The following is a 26187-nucleotide window of genomic DNA, read 5'->3' as shown; positions in this document are numbered from 1 at the left end:
CCTGCAATTAGTATTTCCCTTTTTTTCATACAATAGGCTACGTATATACCGTATATTGTAGCTAAAGTACTGGATGCTATATTTATTGCCTTGAGCCGATTATAAGAATGAATGGGCAATATGGCGATTGCACAGAAAAGAAATTCTCATTTTAAAGGAGATTGCATATGGAAGTCGTTGCTTTTTGAAGATCTGATTTTTTGTTATAAATTCATTAAACATATAATATTAATAATAGTAATAATCATGAATTATTACCATTTGTTTATTGCAGTATATTAATCTCAGCAGAAACGGGAAATAACGTAGTATTTTAATATTTATTAAGGTCCAACGAAACAAATAAATAACATTACAGAAATATTGACTGCATATTACGTTTTTATTTATCAGCCGCTATTTGTTTATTTTATTAAATAACAGAACACGAAACACATATTGTATTTCGTTTTTTAACAAAACGCCAAGAGTAAATAACTAAAATCCCAAAAACTGAGAATATTACATTGTGAGGTATATGCAGTGAAGTGAAATCAGTTACTTCCGTATATTATTATAGAGTTCATTGGTAATTAACTGGTAACAAGATAATTAGTTATTTACTTTTCACTTCTATTAATCACCGAAAAGAAAATATTTCGAGGAACTTAAAATAAAAACTGAATTTGCCTGAAATGCAGCGCACTACGTTCTTGTTCCCTTTGAGGTTTCTTTCATGAAAATCCTCATAGTGTGAACTCTTGTTTATGTTTTTAATACAGTTAGTTTCCTTGTAGTATTTTATATTATGTTCCTACTGCCTTGATACTTTATTAGGTTAACTGCATCCATTGTTAGTAACTATACTGTGTAACTGAGCATGTGCGAAACTGATAATGGCAGCTTGTGAAATCCTGTGACCGAGTTAATGATAGGATTATCAGATATAACCTAGTGATACGACCTATCTTTGAAAGGCAGAGTTATCAGTTATTATTTATTATTAAAATAACTATACCCTGATAAATGAGCAGTATGGAATTTTGCTGTTATTGTAGGGGTTGTTGAGAGGTTGCTCTACTTGCTTAATGCAGAAATACTATATCGTAGCATTTAACGTGCGGTGGCATCACTTAAATTATATTTTCTATTGGGAACAAATCATTTGAAAGTTCAAAGTTTAAAATAAGAGTGGATTGTTCATTTATAAAAACATAAAATTATTACAATATTGTCATAATAATTCTTAATTATCTTAATGTCTTTTTGCAGGACACAATCCCAAGGCAGTCAGTACGTGGCCCACATTCTAGCTCTAGTCAATTCTCAGCCTTTATCTCAACAGTGCCATCTGGAATTTCCTCTTGCCTACATGCTTCCTCAGATGAACCTATATCATACTTGAGACGGGCAGAAGGATGGAGCCAGTCCACAGAAACAGCCTCAATTTTATTTTATTTATTTTTTATTTATTTTTTTTGTGACACTGCATATTGTTCATCGCATTCTTCAACCTTTTTCATCTGTCCTGAGGACTGTTTCCCTCATTCTTCTTCCGTCCGTGGCCATGAACTGGCCTGCCTTTGGCCAAAATGGTATTTATTTTGTATTTATGAGCAAGAAAATCCGTGTAATAAAATCGTTCAAGCCGTCGTCTAGATTTCTACAGAAGATCGAGTGTACTTGTATTTACATCAGGATCGAATAAATTGGCTATTAAATTTAATCGCACGGGGAACCAATTTTATCAGGAAGTTTTGCATGAACACCTAAACTGGTCAACAGAGTAGTGTGCCAATTAACTTAGGAAAATGATTATTTCTACTACGTAAATGCAAGTTAATGGTTTTCTTTTCGCATTTATGCAATACTGAGGAGTAGAATTTTTAAAAACGTTTCATTTGTTACGAAATATATTACATTAAATATGTACCTTAATTCTGCATTTCGAAAAATGGCAATGCATCCACATGATATCTTGAGATCTAACTCATCAGTGTATTTATGATACGGTATGAATAGTCCTAAATATAATTATGATATTTGCGTTAATATACTACAAATCCTATGGGTCCTGCTGACATTACCAGCTCCTGTCTTTAAGAAGAAACTGCTTTATCCTTAAGCAAAGGGAAGAATAGGACAAACAAACATGGCCTCGAAAACATCAGCACCGCGTTTGGAGTAATGGTTATAATATAACTGGTTATTTCATTAATTTAGATAATGCAACATATATTTCAGTTGTGGCGCCTCGTAAACAAAATACAGAAATGATATAGTGGTTTGTGTTACCAAGTTTATATAGCTAATTTGAGTTTCATAACAAATGAAACACTTACTAATAATTTGTATGTTATTAGCTATTTTAAACAATCGTGGGCATTTCATCCTTAAAAAGAAAGAATGATTCCACAACATTTTCACGATGGTCCGGTTGTAGGAACAACCATCATTCTCCCTGGACACACGCTATCGATATTCGTACTGTATGTACCGAAGTTCTAGTAAATATTTGTTTGGATTTCCAGAGGTAGAGAGAATTCCACGAATTTTTTTTGTTTTGTACAAAAGGTGTGTGAGGTATCTGCTGATTCTCAGGCATTCTTTAGTGATTTTAACCGTCAATAGATATCTTGATAAGGGGCGATTGGCATTTTATTGATATTCTCCACTGATGATATTTTAAGGGGTCCTTATGTGCTGTGATGTAATGACTAGATCGTAGATATAGTTTAGCTTAATTTTCAGCACTCAACCTCATAGTAATCCGTTTAGTTGGTTGAAAGTTTCACCACGTACAACTTTTATTAAAGTGAGATAAAAAAAAAGCTAATAGCCGCGCACGAACGACTTTCGAAATAGTCTTCAGTTAGCTATAGTTATATTTATTTTGTATTTATGAGCAAGAAAATCCGTGTAATAAAACCGTTCAAGCCGTCGTCTAGATTTCTGCAGAAGATCGAGTGTACTTGTATTTACATCAGAATCGAACAAATTGGCTATTAAATTTAAATATAGCTAACTGAAGACGATTTCGAAAGTCGCTCTTGCGCAGCTATTAGCTTTTTTATCTCACTTTAATTTATCTTACTGTGGTAAATATTAAACCGTTTTTAACTTAACACACGTAGTCTAAAATTCAAGCATTGAATTTATATCGGAATTAGGAAGTTTTTTTTCGTGGGTTTCTAAATAAGCAGACTGGACGAGTACTTCAGCCCGTTAATCTTGCCGTTTTCACGAAGAAAACTGTTTGAGTGGAATTAATTTGAATAGCGAATCACAGTATTTTGACCTTTGGTTGAACGACCATTTAATTCCTAAGAAAAACGTCGAAAAGATCTACAGCCTGTACATGTATTATTATTTAATCACGTGACAGCAATTACTACTTGAGATAACACATATAGCTTACTGTGGTTTGTTACAATTAATAACTGATTTAATCGTGTAAGACAATAACCCCCAGCTGTCAAGGGATTTTGATTTCTTTCATGTCCTCAGTTTATTGCCATCTCACTCCTGTTACCAAAATAGCTATTTCCTCTTTCAGCTGCCAACTGAGAAATAAAGTCAATGACATCCACCCGTATGGATAGAGTGAAAGATTTCCATTAAGGTTTACGAAAAGCATTTCTGAGACACACAATGATTCTCTTACAGATTTATATCACAATAAATGGATATTGGCACTGTACAGACAGAAAAAAAAGAGCATAAATTTTTTACTCTCACGCACTGGGTACGTTTAACTAACTTGTTATTGCATTAACATAGGTTGTGAGAATGTACCAAACTTAGACAAAAATTGGCGGTATCAGCATTATTATAGAAATGTTGTTTTGAATGTAATAATATTGAAAATTAATTTACCCGATTCCTACGAATAGAAAACGGTAGATATTGAAAAATCTACGGATTTTAAGGATTCGCTGGTTGAATAATTATTGACCAATAATCTTTTTTTATTAAAGTACTGTAAATTGGAGAGATAACAGTTGGCCATTTGGAACAAAAACTTAATTCATGTGTTTTAAGCTGTTAATGTCTGGCCATAAGATACTATTAGCAATTTGAAGTTTTACTTTAACTCAGAGTAATATTGCTACTATGTAGGGACCCCTGTAAGCGGTGAGGGGACATCCCAGTGACCCTTCTGGCACTGCAGATTAATATCACTGGATCCAACGCCCACACTTGCAACTTAATACGTTCACTAATGGTGTTCGACAAAGTTAAGAACGTGAGGTGGGGAGATGGAGAAAAAATAACTGACAAGCAATATAAAACAATCCAACGAAATCAGTAGTAGGCATTTTGTTGGATTGCCTAATCTTATTACAAACTTATTTTTAGGCCACCCGAATAATTAAATTCATCTGCCGTGCTGTGTGTCTTATGTCTGTTAATTGCGTGTTTTCTATGGTCGATTTGTCTGCTTTGCTGGACGAAAAACTCAGAAAAACCTTGCTATCTACGCCTAAGACCGACTAACTCAACCACGGAGTGAAAAAACGCCCATTAAAGTTCCTCTCGTCATCAATGGGATTCGAACACGCACATTTTGCACCAGGTGTAGAGAGGACGGTGACGATACCACTGTGCTAACTGCGCAGGCCCTATCTTATTACACAAATCTACCGAACTCTCTCTCTCTCTCTCTGTTCAGGTACTAGATTATCATCCCTAGAATCTGAGGTATTTTCCGTGCCTTGTGACCGCTGGCCTTGCAGAAAAGTGTTAGCCTGGTGCTTCAGAAGGCCAAGCTCAATACAACTGGAGGGCCGACACCAGAAATGGTGTCAACCCGTTCAGGATCAATCGGCTGGGAAGTCCGGTTACTAAGGTGAACTGTTTCATATTGTCTGTCTTATTACAGAAGTCTGGCTGAGTGAGTTCAGGCTGGAGGCGATGCAGGTAGAGTCAGTTGATGGGAACACCGTCCTCCCAACACCGCGTGTAAAAGACCGAGTTCGAGTCCCATCGATGACGGAAGGAATTTTTATGTGCCTTTTTCACAACAACGCTCAGTTTATCGGTCTCAGGCTAGGGTAGCATGGTGCTTTCCTCCCAGAAACTCGAGTTTTTCGTCCAAAAACAGAAAATCGACCTTAGAGCACGCGATTTACAGACAATATACACGGAGCAATATGGCTTTAGTCGCTGATGCTCACAAAACCCTACTATTACAACAACAACAAAGGTTCCCGATCCAAGATTGATTCTTAATCATGCACTTGAAAACTGAGAAATTTATTAGAAAAATATTGTCCATTTTCACAGGGTTTATAGAGGTTAGCAGATTATCCGAAATCAGTTAAGAGGCTTCGTTCTGGAGACATCTTAATTGAATTCAACAAAAAGGACATTACTCGGAAAACACCGATTACCGTGAAACCGCAGGAACACTGAATTCATCAACAGATATCATTTCAGAGCTCCTTGAGATTACTAAGTAGGAAATCTCTGCAGTAAAGCCACATGAAATGATTTAGATGGGAATTTCGTACCAAACAGAAATCTCATCCTTACCTTTAATTCTCTATCTAATTCGATGAACTATTTAGTTATTAGGGTCACCCGGAAAGTTATTTCAACTAGCCATGTGTATTGTGTTTGTAAATTGTGTGTGTTTTCTGGTCGATTAGCCTGCTTTTCTGGACAAGAAACCACGGTTCCCGGGAAAAAAAAAAGCCTTGCCGTCTACGCCTGACACCTACTAACTCAGCCACGGCCTTTTCCACCTAGTGTGTGTGGAGGACAGTAATGGTATCACTGTGCTACCACCCAGACTATCTAATTCGATAAAAAAAGAAACTATTTATTAGGTTCTCCCAGAATGTTAATTCAACTACCCATGTGTATTGTGTCTGTACATTGCGTGTGTTCTTTAGTCGATTAGCCTGCTTTGCTGGACGACAAACCCCATGTTCCGACGGGGAGGGACCTTGCCATCTACTCCTGATACTGACTAACTCAGCCACGGAGTGAAAAAGCCCATAAAAGTCCCTCGCGTCGCCGACGCGATTCCAACCCAGACACTTTCCACCCGATGTGAAGGGGATGACGACGATGCTACCGTGCAGACATCTAATTCGATAAGAGTCAGGTATATAAATTGAAATTTAAGGCCATACATCCCAATCCCGCTGCGATGTTTCTAATGCCAGAAATATCTGCATTCGCAGATAACCTGCTGTAAAGCCTCTGGCTGTGCTCGATGCGGTGCAAAAGACCACATGTATCGCCACCAAATCCACTTAGGCCGACTGTCAAGGGGATCACCCTGCGTAGTCAAGCGCATACCAGCGGAGGAAACAAAAGCATCTACAACACAAAGCACAGCTTAATGTCCCATATTAATAATAAATATTCATTTATTGCAAATACAGCAAGCCCATCACAGCACATCAGATAATACGGTACAAAGGAAATAAAATAATCGAATACATAGCAGATTTCATATGATCATTAATAATGAATAGGAATTATACTTTTGAATTAATAAAAAAATTGCAATACAGCACATTTGGATTTCAATTGCATTTACTGGGTTGAGGGCATACTGCTGTTTTTATTTCTCTCCATTTGATCGGATATCTGACCCCTATAGGCTTAAGAGTTGAGTAAGCTTTCGCAATCAATGTTATGATTATTTATGAGGAGAAGGAATGCATTGGGGAACATTCTGTCCATTTGTGTGAGCCTGGAGAGGTTGGATTTGAATTGTCTCCTTTGGAAGTAACTATTATTTTGGCTAAGTTTGGTGAATCGCATGCAGACAAACTTTTCAAGAATTCCCCAAAAAGGATAAATCAAAGACTGAGAAAGCAAAATCCAGCCCGGCAGAAATCCACAGACGGACCCAGCAAATCAATGGCCATAGCCCTTCGCCTCACACTCGGGTTCCTTCTATCTGTTTAACTATTTTCCACTTGGGAACGGCATCACCCAGGTATATTTTGATGATTTCGGTGCCGCACCCTTTTTTATTATTATGGGATTGCAATGGACCTGTTACTAGGTGGGGCAATATCAATAGGAGTCGTCGAACTATAGAGAGTATGCTGGAAAACAACGACCTCTTCTTTCTAAATTCTGGCTGCAATATATTTTTTCGCGTGCCTACCAATACTACATCTGCCAATTACTTTCCATCTGCTCCCCTTCCCTCCTCCCCTCCGTATACATGGGAGGTTTAAGAAAACCTTTATAGTAGTGATCTTCCTCGTGTTATTCACCATTTGACATAGGAGAACCCTGCCCCCGTCTAGATTATCACTGTGGATGAGAATCATACAAGGAAAGACGGTATTTTTTTTTCCATAAGGAGTATAATCTTTACATTTAGCTCTGCCGTCCTACCAACATCTGTCAAGCAGGCTATCTCCATTGCCGTGTCTGTCCTTACATCCCGAACCGAATCAGGTGCTATAAGCGCCAAAAATACGGACACTCCCAAACTGAATGTCGAGGTCAGGCAATATATCCTAACATGTCAGAATCTTTCAACGAATTAAAGAATTTACAGAACAGCATAAGATCAATTTTTCTACGATAATTTCATATCCATACAACCAGTCATTCATTAACAGAAATTTTAGGGTCTCTCAATAAAACATCCAGTAGTGCTGTTGGGTCCAGATGGGATCTACTACATAATGTTAAAACAGCTTAACAGTAGAGCACACCCATCTAACCCACCTACATTTTCTCACTGGAGATAATCCACCACAGTGTCCACATTGTTCTAAAACTCTGATTGTGAAACATATTCTCATTTACTGCCCCTACTATAAACAAGATAGAACTTCAACCTTTCTATCACTGGTCAGTCTTCGTAAACCAATAACTTTTGAAAATCTCATTGGTGATAAGGCAAATATTTCTGAATTTTTTAACTTCTTCGGGCAAACCTGGTTTTTTAATCAGTTCTGATTTCAGAATTTTTTCTGACTTTATAGAAATTTCTTATCTCTTTATATAATAAATGAATAGGCATATTATAGCCGTAGCAGCTTATGTGCCATTAAACCTCCATAACAACACCAACAGAGAAAAAAAGAACATTGTTAAAATATTATAATCGAATATTCTTAGAAAACACTTACCCAAGCTCCTGGCGTAACTCAATTGTTCTAGCCTTCCCAAACCCAGGAAAGGATCGTATCATTCCACATAACTACAGCCCGAGTTCACTGACTAGTTGTTTAGGCGAAGTCCTGGAAAAATGGTTCACAGGCGGCTAACGTGGTTCCTGGAACATAAAACTGCAGCCAATTGAGTCCTCTGCGGAATGGAAGCCTCCTCAACGATTTATGTTGAAAGAAATGGACCATAATCTGCCACGCTGGCCCAGGGCGGGTTGGCAGATCGACCTAGGCTGCGGAGGCCTATTCCTGGAACCTAACAACTTGCTAAATGGTGATCAATACGGATAAAAGCAGAAGCAAACATTGTAATTCCTTCATAAGGTAACAACGTCTGGTCATGATTAATCTCGATATTCAGAAGGTATTCGATACCGCCTGGTGATATGGTTTACTTCAAGATCTTCATTCTTTCGGCTTTAGAGGTCAGTTACCCCAATTTATAAAAAAAAATTTCCTATGCCAGAAAGTGTTTAAGGTTACATATATTAACAATTTTATCCAAATCATTTGAACAAGAGGAAGGTGTACCGCCGGAATCCATTCTTGGTGCAATGTTATTTGCAATAAGAATTACAAACATGACACATGGGATGTACCAAATACTTTATAATACTTTATAATCGTACATGTTTGCTAATGGTCTCCCGGGTGCCAAGCGTATTTCGAGGCCAAGCGATATTCTGGTGATATATAGAGCGCTCTTCTAAAGTGATTGAAGTTATTTCCTTTTAAGTTCCTACGTTTCTACCAAAAGCCTTTCTTTTATAACTAGTTCTATACTTGAAAACCACAAGTTAGAACACAGAAAGGAAACTCACCTTTCTTTTTCCTATATTTCTTGTTCTATTAACCAACTAACACTTCAACCGCTTGGCCTCCGAGCGGCACTGCTCCTGCCTCCCCGTGGCGGGGCCGGTAATCTGGGGGAAAAGTTATCCCCCAGGGCTAAAAGGAGCAACGATGGATAAAAATGAATATCCACCTCTAGAGCCTTCAAACTCAAGGCTAGACAAACCTAATGATGAAGACGTGAACCAAGCAAAAAGGCTCCGAAGAGAAGTTCAGTGCAATGAAATGCCAAACTTTCTGGTCATACACTCTCTCTCCAACCAACCTGTAGGCAAATTATCACCATTCGTCATCCAAAGATTTCTGGAATCGATTGCTGGAACACCAAAAATGGTTAAACGACTGCAATCTGGAGACCTATTAATTGAAACAGCCAACTCCAAACATTCCGAGTGGCTGCTCAAAACAACTACATTCGGTGGCCTGCCAGTATCTATTACTCCACACAACACCTTAAATTCCTCGAAAGGCGTTATAACCGAATGGGACCTACTTACAATATCAGAAGAGGAATTAGTTCAAGAACTGAGTAATCAAAAAGTAACCAACGCCAAACGCATAATGACCAAAAAAGATGGAAATCTCGCCGACCGGGCTAGCCGAGTGGGTAAAGTACCTGCCCGGCAACCCAAAGGTCGCGGGTTCGATTCTCGCCTCGGGCTTGGATCAAAGTACTGCAAAAACCTTGGGAGGTGCAATATGGCCACAGAAGCCGATGCGCCAACAACTATCAAAAAAAAAAAAAAAAAAAAAAAGATGGAAATCTCGTCCCAACTAGGTCAATCATTTTAACCTTCAGTACCCCAGATTTGCCATCCTCAGTAAAAGCTGGCTATTTAAACTGCCGAATTCGGGCTTATATTCCTAACCCGATTCGTTGTTTTAAATGCCAAAAATATGGACATTCCCAACAAGCATGCAGAGGAGAAGCTATTTGTCCTATTTGTGGTTCCAAGGAACATACACAAGCAGACTGTTCAGCATCAAGTCCCATTTGCCCTAACTGCAAAGAAAGTCACCCAGCATTTTCAAAATCCTGTGAAATGTGGAAAACAGGGAAGAAAATTCAAAAGTATAAAATTGAACACAAAGTCACATACCCTGAGGCACGCAGACAGGTTATGTTGACCATGCCCAGTCGTTCATATGCGTCTCACACTCGAAGCTTTATTTCAACAGCAGTACAAACAGATGTATCAATACCCCCCAGCACATCTATGGCTAATTGGGTTAAAAATACACTATCTAATTCAGGAAAAGACACACATCAAACTAAAACCAGTGAATCGACCAACACTCCAATCAGCATCCCAACTGATACTCGGACAGTCTCGCATGATAAAGAAAAATTAAAAACTACCAAAGACAACAAGAAACCTGAATCATCCACCAATAGTATGGAAGTAGATGTACACTCAGATCTTGAGGAACCCATACTAGAACTTCATGCAAATGACACTATGGATACTGGGCGCCCCAGCTTCCCAAAAAAAGACCGGAAAAAGTGCTCAAACAAAAAACAGTCTGATGAATCATCCTCAACTAAACCTAAATGAACCACAGTATCTTACAATGGAATTGCAGAGGTTTTCGTTGCAACACCGACGATATTCAATACTTAATTAACCGATATTCTCCAGCTGCCTTCTGTCTACAGGAAACTTACCTGACCTCACAAATTTCTCCTTCGATAAAGAACTATTGCCTTTATCGAAGAGATCGAAATACCGCTAATGCTGCCCATGGTGGGGTAGCAATCCTAGTAAACTCGAAGATCCCAACTAGACATATCCCAATCCAAACTGAAATAGAAGCTGTTGCTGTTCGCATAACTCTCCATAGTGCAATAACACTTATCTCAATCTACCTACCACCAAACCGTTCTTACTCTTTAAGAGATCTTGAAGATCTGTTTATACAGATACCTCCACCTCTCTGTATATTAGGGGACTTTAACGGGCACCACCCATTATGGGGTTCTCCCAAATTGGATAGACGTGGCCGACTAATTGAAAGCTTTTTAGAGGCACTAAATTTCAGTATACTCAATACTGGTGCACCGACACACGTACAGCTCCCAGCAGGACACACATCAGCAATAGACCTCACAATTTGTTCACCAGTACTAGTCCCAACCATAGAGTGGAATGTAATAAATGATCCCATGGGCAGTGACCACTTTCCAATAGTATGCAACTTTCTGATAGCAAAGACTCCTTCAATTCAACCGTGCAGAAAGTGGAAATTTGTCCGAGCAGACTGGGCAAAATTTCAATCGTCAATTGACCTTGATGAGGAAAAAATCCGCCTCCAACATATTGATGATGCCACAGATTACATCACGTCGCATCTTCTAAATGTGGCTAAAAATACAATACCACTATCAAATCCCCCGGGCCGAAAGCATCATAATTACTGGTGGAATGACAAATGCACCACAGCAAAGAGAGCAAAAAATAAAGCTTGGAATTTGTTCCGGCAATGTCCGAGCACAGTCAATCTTATTAACTATAAGAAGTTAAGGGCAAAAGCACGCTTCATACAAAAGCAAGCAAAGAAAGAATCCTGGATCCGTTTTGCCTCTAGTTTTCACAGAAATACTGATTCCAAAATAATATGGAAAAAAATTAGACAGCTGTCTGGTAAGTTTCCTACCATACCTTCTCCAATCCTCTCTTGGAATGGGAAAGATCTCTCTAATCCAGTAGATATAGCTAATGCTTTGGGAAATACTTTTGCCGAAATTTCAGCAGCAACAGCCTATCCTACCTCATTCCAAAGAATTAAAAACACTGAAGAAAAGCATGCTATTCATTTTCAAACTGCCCGTCTTCTCCCATATAACAAACCTCTGCAATATTCTGAACTTTTACATGTCATTAAAACTGCCCGCAATGGTGCTGCCGGGCCAGATGGGATTTATTATGTCATGCTACAACATCTTGATGACAAAGCTTTGCGCTGCCTCCTGGTCCTTTACAATCGCATATTTTTAGAAAATGTTTTTCCAGCTTCTTGGCATCACTGTACAGTTTTGGCATTCCTGAAACCTGGAAAAGATCCATCCAACCCGAATAGCTATAGACCCATATCTCTCTCAAGCTGCCTCAGCAAAATTCTTGAGAAAATTATCCACCGAAGACTCGTCTGGATCATAGAGTCGGAACAGCTAATGAGCCATAGTCAATATGGCTTTCGTCAAAACAGGTCATGCCTAGACCTTATGGTCAAGGCTGAATTTGCCATCCGTAATGCTTTTGTCAAACATGAACATCTAGTAATGGTTTCAATAGACATAGAGAAGGCTTTTGATACCACTTGGCGGTATGGTATACTTAGTGATCTTTACCTTCTAGGACTACGAGGCAACCTTCCTATATTTATTGAGAACTTCTTACATACTAGATCATTTCAAGTTCGATACCAACATGCCCTTTCCACAACTTTCATCCAGGAGGAAGGTGTTCCACAGGGATCAGTACTGAGTGCCACTCTTTTTGCTCTGAGAATAGATTCTATCACTAAGCAGCTTCCAAATACAGTTGAGACTTACCTTTATGCAGATGACCTTTCCATCTCCTGTCATTCTCAAAATATGAGGTCTGTTGAAAGACAGCTTCAGATATCACTTAATAAAATTCAACAATGGGCAAGCCTCAACGGCTATCGGCTCTCGCAGCAAAAAACAGTTGCCATCCACTTCTGTAGACAACGCAAACTCCATCCAGATCCTGAACTTCAAATTTCTAACATCGTTGTCCCAGTCACCAGCAACATCAGGTTTCTTGGATTAATCCTTGACAACAAGTTAAATTTCCTAGACCATATTAAAAATGTACGGACGTCATGTCTAAAAAAGTTAAACATACTCAGAGCTTTATCTGCCCAAACATGGGGTGCAGATCGTACCTCGCTTCTTCGTTTATACAGGGCATTAATCAGATCCCGTCTCGATTATGGTGCTCCTGTCTATGATTCTGCCAGAAAGAGTGTATTACGCTGGCTTGATCCAATTCAGCACAGTGCTTTGAGAATTGCAATTGGTGCATTCAGAACGTCGCCAGCACATAGTCTCTACATTGATGCTCACGAGCCCCCACTAGCTTTACGCAGGAAAACACTGTTACTCAAATATGCTGTAAAGATACAAAGTTGTGCCTCTCATCCCGTTCAGTCATACCTTTTCAACCCACCATTTGAAATCTTATACAGAAACAAACCTAGCATAGTAAAGCCAGCTGGTCTTCGCCTTCTTGAATTGGAGCAAGTTTGGAATATTTCCGTCCATTCCGTACAAGTAGCCACATGTACTCAGCCACCATGGACTCCTCCTCCTCTTCCAACCTGTGACTCTTACCTCTGTCAATGGAGAAAGAATACTTTGCAAGCATCAAATGTCAAACAAATTCATGCAGTTCACACTCAAAGATATACTGACTTCTCCCCAATCTATACAGATGGCTCTAAATCTAATTCAAATGTTGGAGCAGCTGCAGTGTTTCCGAATACAACTGTATCAGTTTCCCTTCCATCAGAATTTAGTATATTTTCTGCTGAATTATATGCAATCAAATTAGCTTTAGAAAATCTCTGTTCAGACAGTTCCTTCAAATCAGTTATTTACACTGACTCCCTCAGCTCAATCATGTCGTTATGTAATTCCTCAGATGAAGTCCACCCTATTCTTAATGAAATCAGAAGCTTATTACTGCAAATTAAAGAACGCAACCAACTGGTCACTTTTTGCTGGATTCCATCCCATTCTGGTATTTTAGGCAATGAACTGGCCGATAAAGCTGCAAAAAATCCAACTACTTTTGATTTAACCAATATCCCTGTTCCAGCATCAGATTATGCACTAACTGTTCATGCTGCTTGCATATCACAATGGACAGCACTCTGGCACTCTCAGACTAATAATAAACTCTTTCAGTTTAAACATGATCCAAAAATCTGGCACTCCAGTATCCGTACATCGAGACAAGAAGAAGTAGTCCTTTCAAGGGCAAGAATAGGACATACCCATCTGACCCACCTTCATTTACTCACAGGAGATGATCCACCACAATGTACACATTGTTCTAATAATTTGACAGTAAAACATATTCTTATTGGCTGCCCCTATTATAAACAAGCCAGAACTTCATCCTTGATCTCACTGGTTAATCTCCATAAACCAATAACTCTTGAAAATCTCATTGGTGATAAGGCAAATATTTCTGAATTTTTTGACTTTCTCAGGCAAACTGGGCTTTTCAATTATTTCTGATTTCAGATTTTCTTTTGATTTAGGGAAAACTCATGTTTTAATATAATAAGTGAATAGGCACATTATAGCCTTAGCAGCTTATGTGCCATTAAGCCTCCAGAACAACAACAACAACAGCTAATGGTCTCATCATCTCTTGTCATTCCTAAACTATGAATACTGAAAAGGAACTTCAAATTTCCATAGCTAAAATAGAATCCGGCACTACGAAACGATTATTCCCTAGCAGAAAAGAAATCCACTGCAATTCATTTTTGTAAAAAATGCAAACTACATCCAAATTGAGAAATATTAAAAAAAACAGCCTGATTTTTTTCCTGTTGCCAGTAATTTCCATCTTTGGGGTTATATTTATATAATAAACTTAATTTTGCTTCCCACATAGCCTACATTTGTACTACTTGTCTTAAAAAAAAAAAAAAAAAAAACCTGAATATTCTAAGAGCCATCTTCCCTATGTCCCGGTTGCCGATAGGGGAGTCGCAGACAAGTGATCCATAATCCAAGATAAATTGTCTACGACTCCAATAGGAAAAGTTCTCTATTACGTCTGAACACCATCCAGCATAGTACCTTTGGGATAGCTGTGGGAGCCTTCAAAACATCTCCTGTCCATAGTTTGTATATTGAGGCAAATGAAACCCCCCCTCTGTATCTCAAGAGAAAAATCTTTATCATGTAACTATGCTGCAAAGATTAAAAGGATTCCATCCCACCCCAGCTGGCAGTAACTGTCTGATCTTCAATACTCCATGCTATATCACTGCAAGAGTTCCTACTCAGTGTTGGGATATTAACTTCCAGAGTATATTAAAAGACCTTGCTTCTCCTGAATTTCTCTGGACTGGAATTCTCACCTTTCTGCGACAATTCTTTTTAAGATGGGGAAAATGTTCCCTGGAAAACGTCAACTTTCAATAGCTAATAAAGCACATTGCTTGGAAAACTCAGAGAAAATATATATCTATACCGATAGCTCCAAAACAGTTGCGGCTGTATGTGCTGCAACAGTTTCTTCCACCTTCTCAGCAGCTGTGCCTCTTCTACTGAATGCAGTATCTACACCGCAGAATTGTATGCAATAAAACTGGTACTGGATAACATGAACAACTACCATATTAAGAAATCTCCGATATATAAACACGCACTCTCCGCAAATGCTATCACTACCATTCAGTCTTCTTTTTCTCCCTCTCATCCCATTTCAAAGAGATCCAATCAAATTATATAACTATCAAACAGCCAACCGGAAGGTTACCTTCTGTTTGATCCCTGGTCAGGTCGGCATCCCAGGTAATGAACGTTCGGATGGCGAGGCTAAACATCTTGGCTCAGGATCTTCCACTCGTTGACTCTAGATCCATTATTAAAAAAAAATGTAGGAAACAGTGGTCTCTCACCTCTGGCGAACCCAAATCAATAATAAACTGTTGCAGATTTAAAAAAAGAGCCACAACTGTGCATATTTGGTTTCAAGAACAGCAGGAGAGAAATGATTCTGGAAAGACTCCGTATCGTTCATTTCCATCCAACTCATCTGTATTTATGGGAGAGAACCCTCATCAATTTTTTTTTTTTTTTGTCAGTCCCAGTTAACAGTAAAGACTATTTCATTGACTGTCCCAACAATCAACTATCCGAAAATCCAGCTTTTGTTTCCTATCCAATCTGCATGATTGGATACTCAACTCTGTCACCTTGGAAATGATATACATTTCGAAGAACTGTTTAATTATTTGAAATGGATAAAATTGTATAATTATCTATGATCACAATAATCTGTAGAAATAGTCATATAAGAAAATCATGAACAGGCACAATATGGCCCAAGAGGCCCTTATGCTAAATACAACAGCAAACTACCACCTGAAACTCGTTTTCTAAATGAACCAGTTTCAGCAAAGCCGTTATGTGTTCTCTCAAAGGTCTTTCTTATTTAGCCCAGGATGATTAGGGTAGCTTTCTACATGTGAAGGTTTTGCCTTGGTTGCATTTCATCTAGCAAGTTCAGAAGTGAGATGCATGGCTGCCATCTCTCGATTTGAATAAGCCTCTACATAATGTTATATAAAAATAAAAATACCGAACAAAGTTTATGGATTTTCTAGTAAATATACTAGCAAGATATCTTTATATAAATCAAATTTAAAAGAAAAATATCTTACATTAATTGACTATAAAAAAAATTGTTTTCCCAACTTATCACGCCGCAACTTGATGTACATGAGTATGGTTTCGTCTCCCATTTTTGTTGCTCTGCCAAATGAAGACTTCTATTAACCAGAATTTACTTAAAAAAACGAGAAAACTTGAAATATCCCTGCTCTGGAACATTGCCCAAATGTGCATATTGCAGGTGCCATATTACTACTAATAAATGACAGGAGACGACTGTCAGTAGGAAACTTTTTTTCTCACCTGTCGGGGATGTCAAATTAGGGAACACTTTAGAGATAAAGTTCGTTCACCCTGACTTAGTGAAAAAAGAAAACAAATCCATTAATAAAATTTTCAACGAAAACAATTCTAAATTACTGTTTAATAAAATACTTTTCTGGAAGTGCAGTTATTTTATTAATAATAATAATAAAGAGAAATCCACGAGGCATGTTGTAATTAATTTATATTTCTTTAAGGTTTAAGATTGTTAACCCAACTTTTTACCAATGATTGATATCTGTGATTTGACAAAATAAAATAAATTTTAGGAGTTCTCAGAGTAAATTTAAGACAGATTCTGTGCGACTCGGTCCTGGGTGCCAAGCGATTGTGATGGAGCGTTTTCTCTGTGCTTAAAGTGTGATTGTCGTCTAAAAGCGATATATAGTTGTTTTAAGTTTCTATCCTTAAGAAATTTATTTATTTAATAAGAGCTCCTGTTACAAAAGTACTTGTACAGAGAAAGAAATAAAAGCCATATTTCTTTAATTTTCTTATATCTATAACTATCAATTACTACTTTACGCTTGGTCACACCAGGCACTGCTCCTGCCTCCCGGTAGCGGGGCCGGAAACCTTGGCAGAACAGTTAAACTGCCAAGGGCTAAAAGGAGCAAATATGACCTTAATGTGTTGCTTTTAGAGCCGACAAGCTCTCGGCCAGACATGAAAATCGACCATGACATGTCGAACCAAGAGATTTAAAGTCAATTCCTCAGCGACAGAGTTTCCTGCATTTCTCATAATGCACTCTCTTGCAGACCAGCCTCTCAGTAAACTGTCTCCGTTCTTTATCCAGAAACACTTGCAAAGTCTGGCTGGATCTCCTAAGACAGTCAAGAGACTGCAATCAGGGGACCTAAAGGTGGAAACAGTGAACCGCAAACATTCGGAGAAACTGCTAAATCTTACAAACTTTGCCGAAATTCCAGTAAACGTTTCTCCCCACGCAACCCTAAATATATTTAAGTGTGTTATATCTAGCTGTGATCTCTTGAATGTCACGGAGGAGGAGATAACTCAAGAACTTCAAGATAAAAATGTCACTGCTGTGAAAAGAATTATTATGGTTAAGAGAGAAAATACACTCACCTACAAGGAATATTATTCTAACTTTTAACACGCCAAATCTACCACCATCGATAAAAGCAGGCTATCTACTTTACCGCATTAGACCATACATTCCTAATCCATTGAGATGTTTTAAATGCCAAAAGTATCACCACTCTCAAACGGCGTGCAGAGGAAACCAAGTTGGTCCGAACTGTGGGTCCTCTGGCCACACTCAAAGCGATTGCTCGGCAAAAGAAATGACCTGCCCCAACTGTAAAGGAAACCATCCTGCGTATTCAAGGACATGTGACAGATGGAAAACTGAAAAGCAAATCGTTAAATATAAGATAGAAAATAAAGTAAGCTTTCAAGAAGCACGGAAATTACTTACTCCCAATATGAATAAACGTACGTACGCCAATATTGCACAAAAATATCAATCAGTGGCCACCCAAACTGATGTTACAGTCCCTTCAAACACTTCAATCTCTGACTGTGCTCGGACTGTTTTCTCTCTCAGCAGTAGCCCAATATCCCAAAGCAGTTGAACCAGGCAAGTAATACTGCACTTACAGTACCAGCTACATCTCTTCTCCTCTCCCAGTGATTGCTTCTAAATCGAATAAACGAAGCTCAAATTTAAAAAAGAATATCCAAGAAACATCTATGGATAGAATTGTATCCTCCAGACAAGAAGACCCAATCCTAGAATTATATGTGGAAGAAGATATGGAAACCGGTCGGTTTCCATATCTTCGAAAAAAAAGACAGACCAAAGCCTGAACGCCATAAGCCAGCCACATTAAAGAAACAGTCAGAAGCAGCTTCTTCTACTAAACACCAGTAATGCCTTACATTCTACAATGAAATTTTAGAGTATTTCTTAGCAACCTTAATGATATTCAAGTCTTAATTAACCGCTACTCTCCAGTTGGTTTCTATCTATAGGAAACCTACCTAACTTCTTAAATTTCTACCAACATAAAGCGCTATTCTATCTATCGAGAAGATCGTAATAAATCAAAAGCTGCCAGTGGGGATGTGGCCATCTTGGTCAGTACAAAGATCCCGATCAAACAAATTGTTTTGCAGACTGAAACTGAAGTTGTTGCCGTACATTTAATAGCACATATTGCGTTAACACTTGTATCAATATATCTCCCACCAAGTCATACCTTCCTCTTACCAAGATCTTGAAAAGCCTGCTAATGCAGTTACTTTCCCTGTCTGTCTCTTGGAGGATTTCAATGACACTCCCCCTTATGGAGATCGACTAAATTAGATGGACATGGCCGACTAATTGAAACCTTTCTGGATAAGCAAAACCTTACTATTTTTAATACTGGTGCACCCACTCACATTCAATTACCAACAAACTTTTTTCTGGACAAACTGGACAAACTTTTTCAGTCGATCTATTAATATGCTCCCCGATTCTGTTTCCAATCATGGAATAGTCTGTTATGGTTGATCCCATGGGAAATGATCATTTTCCAATCATTTGCGAGCTACTCACTACCCAACCACCATTAGCCCAACCCTGCAGGAAATGGAAATTTTCTCAAGCCAACTGAGTCAAATTTCAATCAGCTGTTATCTCGGATGAAAAATTTATACGAACACAGCGTATAGATGAAGTCACAGATTATATCACTTCACACATATTATTTGCAGCTGAATACTCAATTCCATTGTCGAATTCCCCTTCTCGACTGCACTATAACTGTTGGTGGAATGAAGAATGCACAAAAACAAAGAAGTCAAAAAAATAAAGCATGGAATTCATTTCGTAGATCCCCAACCACAGTTAATCTTATTAATTATAAGAAGCTAAGGGCAAAAGCACATTTCACACAAAGACAAGCCGAGAAGATTCCTGGATTCGGTTCGCCTCTACAGTAAACAAAAACACTAATAACCGGTTAATGTGGAATAAAATTCACCAGATTTCCGGCAACTTTCCGACCACCCCTTCACCAATTCTTTTGTGGGCAAGAACTCTATGCTCCTGAGGACATCGCAAATACCTTGGGCCCAACCTTTGCCCAAGTTTCAGCGGTATCAACTTACTGTCTGGATTTCCAGAAAATTAAGACCACGATTGAACAGCGATCCATCACCTTTCGAACCTCTGTACTCATTCCATATAATCAGTCACTTCAACATTCTGAACTACTAAATGCTATCAAAACAATACGTAATCGTACCACTGGGCCAGACTGAATGTATTTTATCATGTTAAAAAATCTTGAAGAAAAAAATTTAAAATACTTCTGGTCTTCTATAACTGAATCATTTTTGAAAACTTTTACCCCACCTCTTGGCACCATACCAAGTTCTGTACTTTCTGAAACCTGGAAAAGATCCTACCAGTCCGTACAGTTAAAGACCAATTTCCCTCCCCAGTTGCCTTGGCAAGTCACTTGAAAAAGTAATCTATAATCGATTTTTTTGGATCATAGAAACGCAACATCTTCTGAGTAATAATCAGTATGGCTTTCGCCAGAACAGGTCCTACTTAGATCTCATGATCAACGCTGAGTCTGCAATTTGTAATGCCTTTGTAAAAAATTAACATCTTGTTATGGTTTCCATAGACGTACAGAAGGCATTTAACACTACCTGGCGTAATGCATTCTCAGTGACCTCCATGCTCTTGGTCTACGAAGCAACCTTCTTATATTCATCAAGAACTTCCTGCAGAATCGATCGTTTCAAGTTCGATACCACAACTCGCTTTCTATGACATTTTTACAGGAAGAAGGACTGCCACAAGGGTCTGTACTGAGTGCAACCCTTTTTGCCCTTAGACTTGATTCCATCACAAAAGACCTTCCAAATACTGTTCAGACCTACCTTTAGGCTGACGATCTCTCTATTTCTTGCCTTTCTCAGAACATGAGATCGATTGGACGGCAATGGCAGATATCCCTGAATAAAGTCCAAAGGTGGGCAGTGTGCAATGGCTATCGTCTGTCACAGCAGAAAACTGTTGCAATTCATTTTTGCAATCAACATAAAGTACATACAGATCCTAAACTTCGGATGTCAAACTCTACCATTCCAGTGACTAACAACGTCAGATTCTTGGGATTAATCCTTGAGAGGAGGTTAACTTCTTTGAGCACATTAAATTTGTGCTTACTACCTGCCTCAAAAAGCTCAACGTACTAAAAGCTTTATCTACCCTGTCTTGGGTAGCAGACTGTACATCTTTGCTGCTCTTATATAGAGCATTGATCAGATCCCATTTGGATTATGGTGCTCCATTCTATAATTCTACCCGAAAGAGTATGCTACGATGGCTGGATCCTATACAGCATAGTGCATTGCGGACTGCCCTTGGTCATTTCAGGACTTTTTTTATTGTTAGTTGTTGGCGCATCGGCTTCTGTGGCCATAATGCACCTCCCAAAGTTTTTGCATTTTACTCTGATCCAAGCCCGAGACGGGATTCGAACTCGCGACCTTTGGGTTGCTAGGTAGGTACTTTACCCACCTGACTAGCCCGGTCGGCCCAGGACTTCTCCTACGCATAGTATATATATCGAAGTTCATGATCCCCCCCCCTCTTTTTTTCCGCAGGAAAAGACTACTTCTTAAGTATTAAAGTACTAAAATTAGTACTTTTAGTACTAAAATTTAGTACTTTTACTAAAATTTAGTACTTCTTAAGTACTAAAATTAGACCAGCAGGCTTACGCCTTAATGAATTAACGCACAGTTGGAATGTTGGAATGATCCAATTTTCAACAGGCAACATTTCAGGAATTACTCCCAACCGCCATGGATTCCCCCCTCCTCAGTTATCTTTCGATACTTATCTCACAAGTGAGGAAAGAATCGTCTACCAACACTCAATATGAAACAACTCCATGCAAGCCATATTTAGAAATACGCTGATTTTTTGCCCACATACACTGATGGCTCCAAATCACATTCAGCTTTTAGAGCAGCGGCAATATTTCCCTCTACTATCATTTCGCCTGCCCTTTCACCTGAGTATAGCAGCTTCTCTGCAGAACTTCATGAAATAAAATTACCTTTAGACAATCTGAATCTCTACCCATCTCTAAAATACATAGTATACACTGACTCTCTCAGCTCAATTACAGCAATTGAAAACTCCTCCTCTCCTACAAGGTTCACCCTGTGTCTCATCAAATCAGAAGACTCCTATTATAAATTGAAGAATGTCATCAATCAGTGACCTTTTGCTGGATTCCAGCACACATTCGGGGATAAAGGGGAAGGAACTTTCTGATTAAACTGCAAAAATTCCATCAACTTTTGATTTAACCTCTGTTCCGGTTCCAGCCTCTGACTACAGTCACATCATACAAACAACATGTCTCGCGCAGTGGAAAGAACTATTGCACACCCAAACCAATAATAAACTCTACAAGTTGAAACACGATCCATAGCTTGGGCACGAATCGGACATACATATCTGACTCACCTCCTCTACTCAGAGGCGAAAATCCTCCTCAGTGTCCATACTGTTCAGAAAATTTAACAGCCAAACATATTCTGATTGACTGCCCTCACTATCACCAGGACAGATCACCCGTCCTTTTTATTCCCTGAGAAATCTACGAGAACCAATGATATTACAACACGTTATTGGGGAAGATGCAAAGTCAACGAGATTTTCTCTTACCTAAAAATAATTGGTCTATATGATAAATTCTAAAATATATCTGTAAAATTTTGTTTTTATCATTTTCCTGGTGAATAGGCGCATTATAGCCTCAGCAGCTTATGCGCCGTTAAACCCCCATAACACACATACATACACACACTGTGCAACTCGCTGAGAAATTTCTCACAATATAAAGTATATGAAGAAATAATTTTTATTAGTAATATTCGATTAAGCACCAGAAACAATCAATTTCAGCAATACGTTGTGCAATACAACAAAGCCCTAATTAATCAGCATCAAAGTTGTTAGCAGAGTCAAATGTTAAAATGTTAGTTAGTCGAACCAGTATCAACAACAGGCCACACTGAAATTCTACGAAATGAATGCCGGATCATGCTCCAAAACATCTCTCCTCCCGCTCCCCCCAGTACAGTCTCAGCAAATGTTCTAGTCCCATATCCTGATTACACATGCAGTATACAGAAAATATTCATTAAACAATAGAATTGGACACTTGCATGTAACACAAAACAATCTGCTTCAATTTAAACCTGAACTACAATTATAGACCTCTATCTTCTGTAAAAACAGAAAAGAGATAGTAATCCTAGATACACAACAGCTCGAATACTTCAAACTCACCACAGTCATTAGTTTCTGCTTAAAGGAAATGACCCTCCGCAATGCTACTGCTTGACGCTATTCTCAGTAAAGCTTGTATGCATTGAAAGTTTGCTTAAATAGTTGAAGAACTAGTTTCAGCAGAAATGGTTCTGAAATCAGTTCAATTTGAACAGTTACCTCACAGCGTCATTTTCACTGATATCTCAGTATCATTCTTGCCTTACAGCGAATAGAAAAAGCATTACAACTTACTTGAAGCTATCCAGACCACCCTAATCAGTCTTACTGGGAAAATGCAAATTGTGGAATTTTTCTTGGTCCCTAGTCACGTCGGTATACTTGACAAAGTAAAAGATGACCACGCTTCTAGATTTGCCGGAGTACCAACTGATACCTCATTCACGGTTTATTTTACAGGTTATAAGAATCTTGTAATGGAACAATCTAATAAGAGCAGTCTCAAGATGGCAATGAATTCGTACAGATATAAAACTAGAACTCCTGTCCTGGTAATCTATTTTCCGCCCAAATAGAAAAGAAGTGGTCACCCTTGCAAGAATTCGGAGAGCCCTCCCCTCCCCAAACTTGACTCACTTTCATCTCGTCATTTCCTGTAACCACCTTTCTTCTTTATTGTCATACACAGCTTAGGGTCCGTCTATCATTGAGTGTCCTCTCTACAACAGAGTTAACAGAGTTCGCACACTGTATTTTCATTGAGCGAAACAGCACAAATGTTTCTACCATGAAAGAAACACTGAACGAGAGTTCTGACATTAATTCAGTGCTCCCTTTCCTAAATTTGAGCCGATATTCTAACAATATTTGATACAGTGACCTGCGCAATCCGTTACTTACCAACCTTTGGCCCATTATGGCCTTTAGTTACCCTTATGCATTATGGCCTTTAGTTACCCTTAATAATAATGATAACAGCAGCAGCCTTGTTCAGTAATGCCCGACATTCCACATTAACTTGCCTCTCAAACCTACAAGAACCTTTGTCAGCCATAGATAATGACGCAGAGCTCGCTAAGTTTTTTTTTTTTTTTTTCAAAACAAATTCAGCTGTGTGACCACTTCTGTCCGCTTCTCTGAGGGAGGGGGTAGGGGTTCGTATGTGTTCTCAGTTATTTTTATAGGAAGGATAAACAATTACTGTGGCCGAAATTACCAAAACAACAACAATAACAGCCAGTATTAGAAATTTCGGTTATCATTATTCAGTTGACATATTTTAAAAATTATATGCAGTTTTATATGGTCATCATCAGCCATTATCAATCCACTATAGGATGAAGTCTTCTCCAGCAACTTTCCAGTTCCTTCTGTTTTGTGCAATGGCCATCCATTTACTACCCATAAACTCATGAATTTCATCTGTCCATTTTCATCGTTGTCTTCCAGGTTTTCTTCTAGCTCCTCTTGGGTACCATTCTGTTATTCTGTTAGTCCATCTGTCATGTCTTCGTGCTTGATATCATCATAAAAGCAGCATGCCTTGAAAAGTGGAAAGAGCTATGGCACACCCAGACTAATAACAAACTTTTCAAGTCGAAACAGGAACCAAACGTTTGGCACTCAAGCATGCAACCAACTAGAAGGGAAGAAGTGGTACTTGCACGGGCAAGAATAGGACATACTCATCTGACCCACCTCCATTTACTCACAGGTGATGATCCTCCTCAGTGTCCACACTGCTCAGTACATCTAACAATCAAGCATATTCTTGTTGACTGTCCTCAATATCACCAGGACAGAACATCAGTCCTGCTTTCTCTGAATAAACTGCAAGAACCAATATCACTAGAGCATATTATTGGGGACCAGGCAAACATTAAGGAACTTTTCTGTTTTCTGAAAAAAATTGGAATTTATCAACACACACTTCGAGCTATGTGTCCTGCCCAAGACCATTTTAGTTCTTTAGTTTTGATTACTTGAGTTTGCTGCCTAATCCATGTGTTTCTCTTCTTATATAACAGTCTATACCAGTTTATATGGTATAGAATCGCTATTATCTTACCTCCATATTAGAAAAATAAGTATTCAGCCTTATACTCGTACACGTTTCGTTATCAGCTGCAATAATACTTGAAAAAACGGCCCCGGGTGCCAAGCGATTGTGACTGAGCGATTTCTCTGTGCTATTACTGCGATTTCTCAAAAGTGATTTATAGTTATTTTGCGTTCTTCACGTTAATAAATCTATTCATTTAAAAACACCTCTTGTTACAAAAACACTTGTACAGAGCAAGAAAGGAAAGGCACCTTTCTTTATTTCTTCTAGTTTACTACTAACCACTTACTACTTTTCGCTTGGTCACACCAGGCACTGCTCCTGCCTCCCCGTGGCGGGGCCGGTAACCTTGGCAGAAAAGTTCATCTGCCAGGGGCTAAGAGGAGCCAACATGGAACAAAGTATGTTTCCAGCTTTAGAGCCGTCGAGCTGTCGGCCAAACACAGAAAATGACCATGATTCGTCGCAAGCAAAGAGGTTGAAAACCAATCCCTCGGCGACAGACATACCTGCATTCTTAATTATGCACTCACTATCTGACCAGCCTCTCAGTAAGCTATCCCCTTTTTTAATCCAAAAACACCTGGAAAGTATTGCAGGGTCTCCCAAGACGGTTAAGAGACTGCAATCAGGGGACTTACTTATTGAAACTATAAATGGCAGACACTCTGAAAAATTACTGAAAAAGACAACTTTCGCTGGTATTCCAGTGAAAGTAACTCCACATGCAACCCTAAATACCTCAAAGGGTGTAATATCTAGTTGGGACCTGATGAATGTGACGGAGGAAGAAATTAAAGAAGAGCTTCAGGAACAAAATGTGATTGCTGTAAAAAGAATTATGATAAAAAAAGACAATATTCTCACACCTACCAGAAATATCATTCTTACATTCAACAGTCCAAGCCTACCCTCATCAGTAAAAGCTGGATATCTACTTTGCCGCACTCGTCCGTTCATACCCAATCCGTTGAGATGTTATAAATGCCAGAAGTATGGCCACTCTCAAACAACATGCAGAAGCAATCCAGTTTGTCCCAACTGTGGTTCGTCCGATCACATTCAAAGTGATTGTACGGTGAAAGAAATGATCTGTCCCAACTGCAAAGGCAACCATCCGGCCTACTCTAAGACATGTGAGAGGTGGAAAACA

General features: G+C 38.7%; 1 protein-coding gene across 1 annotated transcript in view; it reads left to right on the top strand.

The window, feature by feature from the left end:
* The window catches only part of LOC150085800 (myosin regulatory light chain 2-like), a 39887-nt gene extending 38182 nt beyond the window's left edge, over nucleotides 1–1705 (top strand). Inside the window, exon 8 of the mRNA XM_090374256.1 lies at nucleotides 1252–1705. The gene's annotated coding sequence lies outside the window, so the exon portion shown is untranslated. The remainder of the gene's footprint in view (nucleotides 1–1251) is intronic.
* Nucleotides 1706–26187: the final 24482 nt, after the last annotated feature.

Source organism: Mastigoproctus giganteus, chromosome 5, assembly GCF_048544385.1.
Source record: "Mastigoproctus giganteus isolate SK-2022 chromosome 5, ASM4854438v1, whole genome shotgun sequence".
Classification (NCBI taxonomy): domain Eukaryota; kingdom Metazoa; phylum Arthropoda; class Arachnida; order Uropygi; family Thelyphonidae; genus Mastigoproctus; species Mastigoproctus giganteus.
The sequence above is the reverse complement of the archived record's forward strand: the minus strand, read 5'-3'. Positions and strand labels throughout refer to the sequence as shown.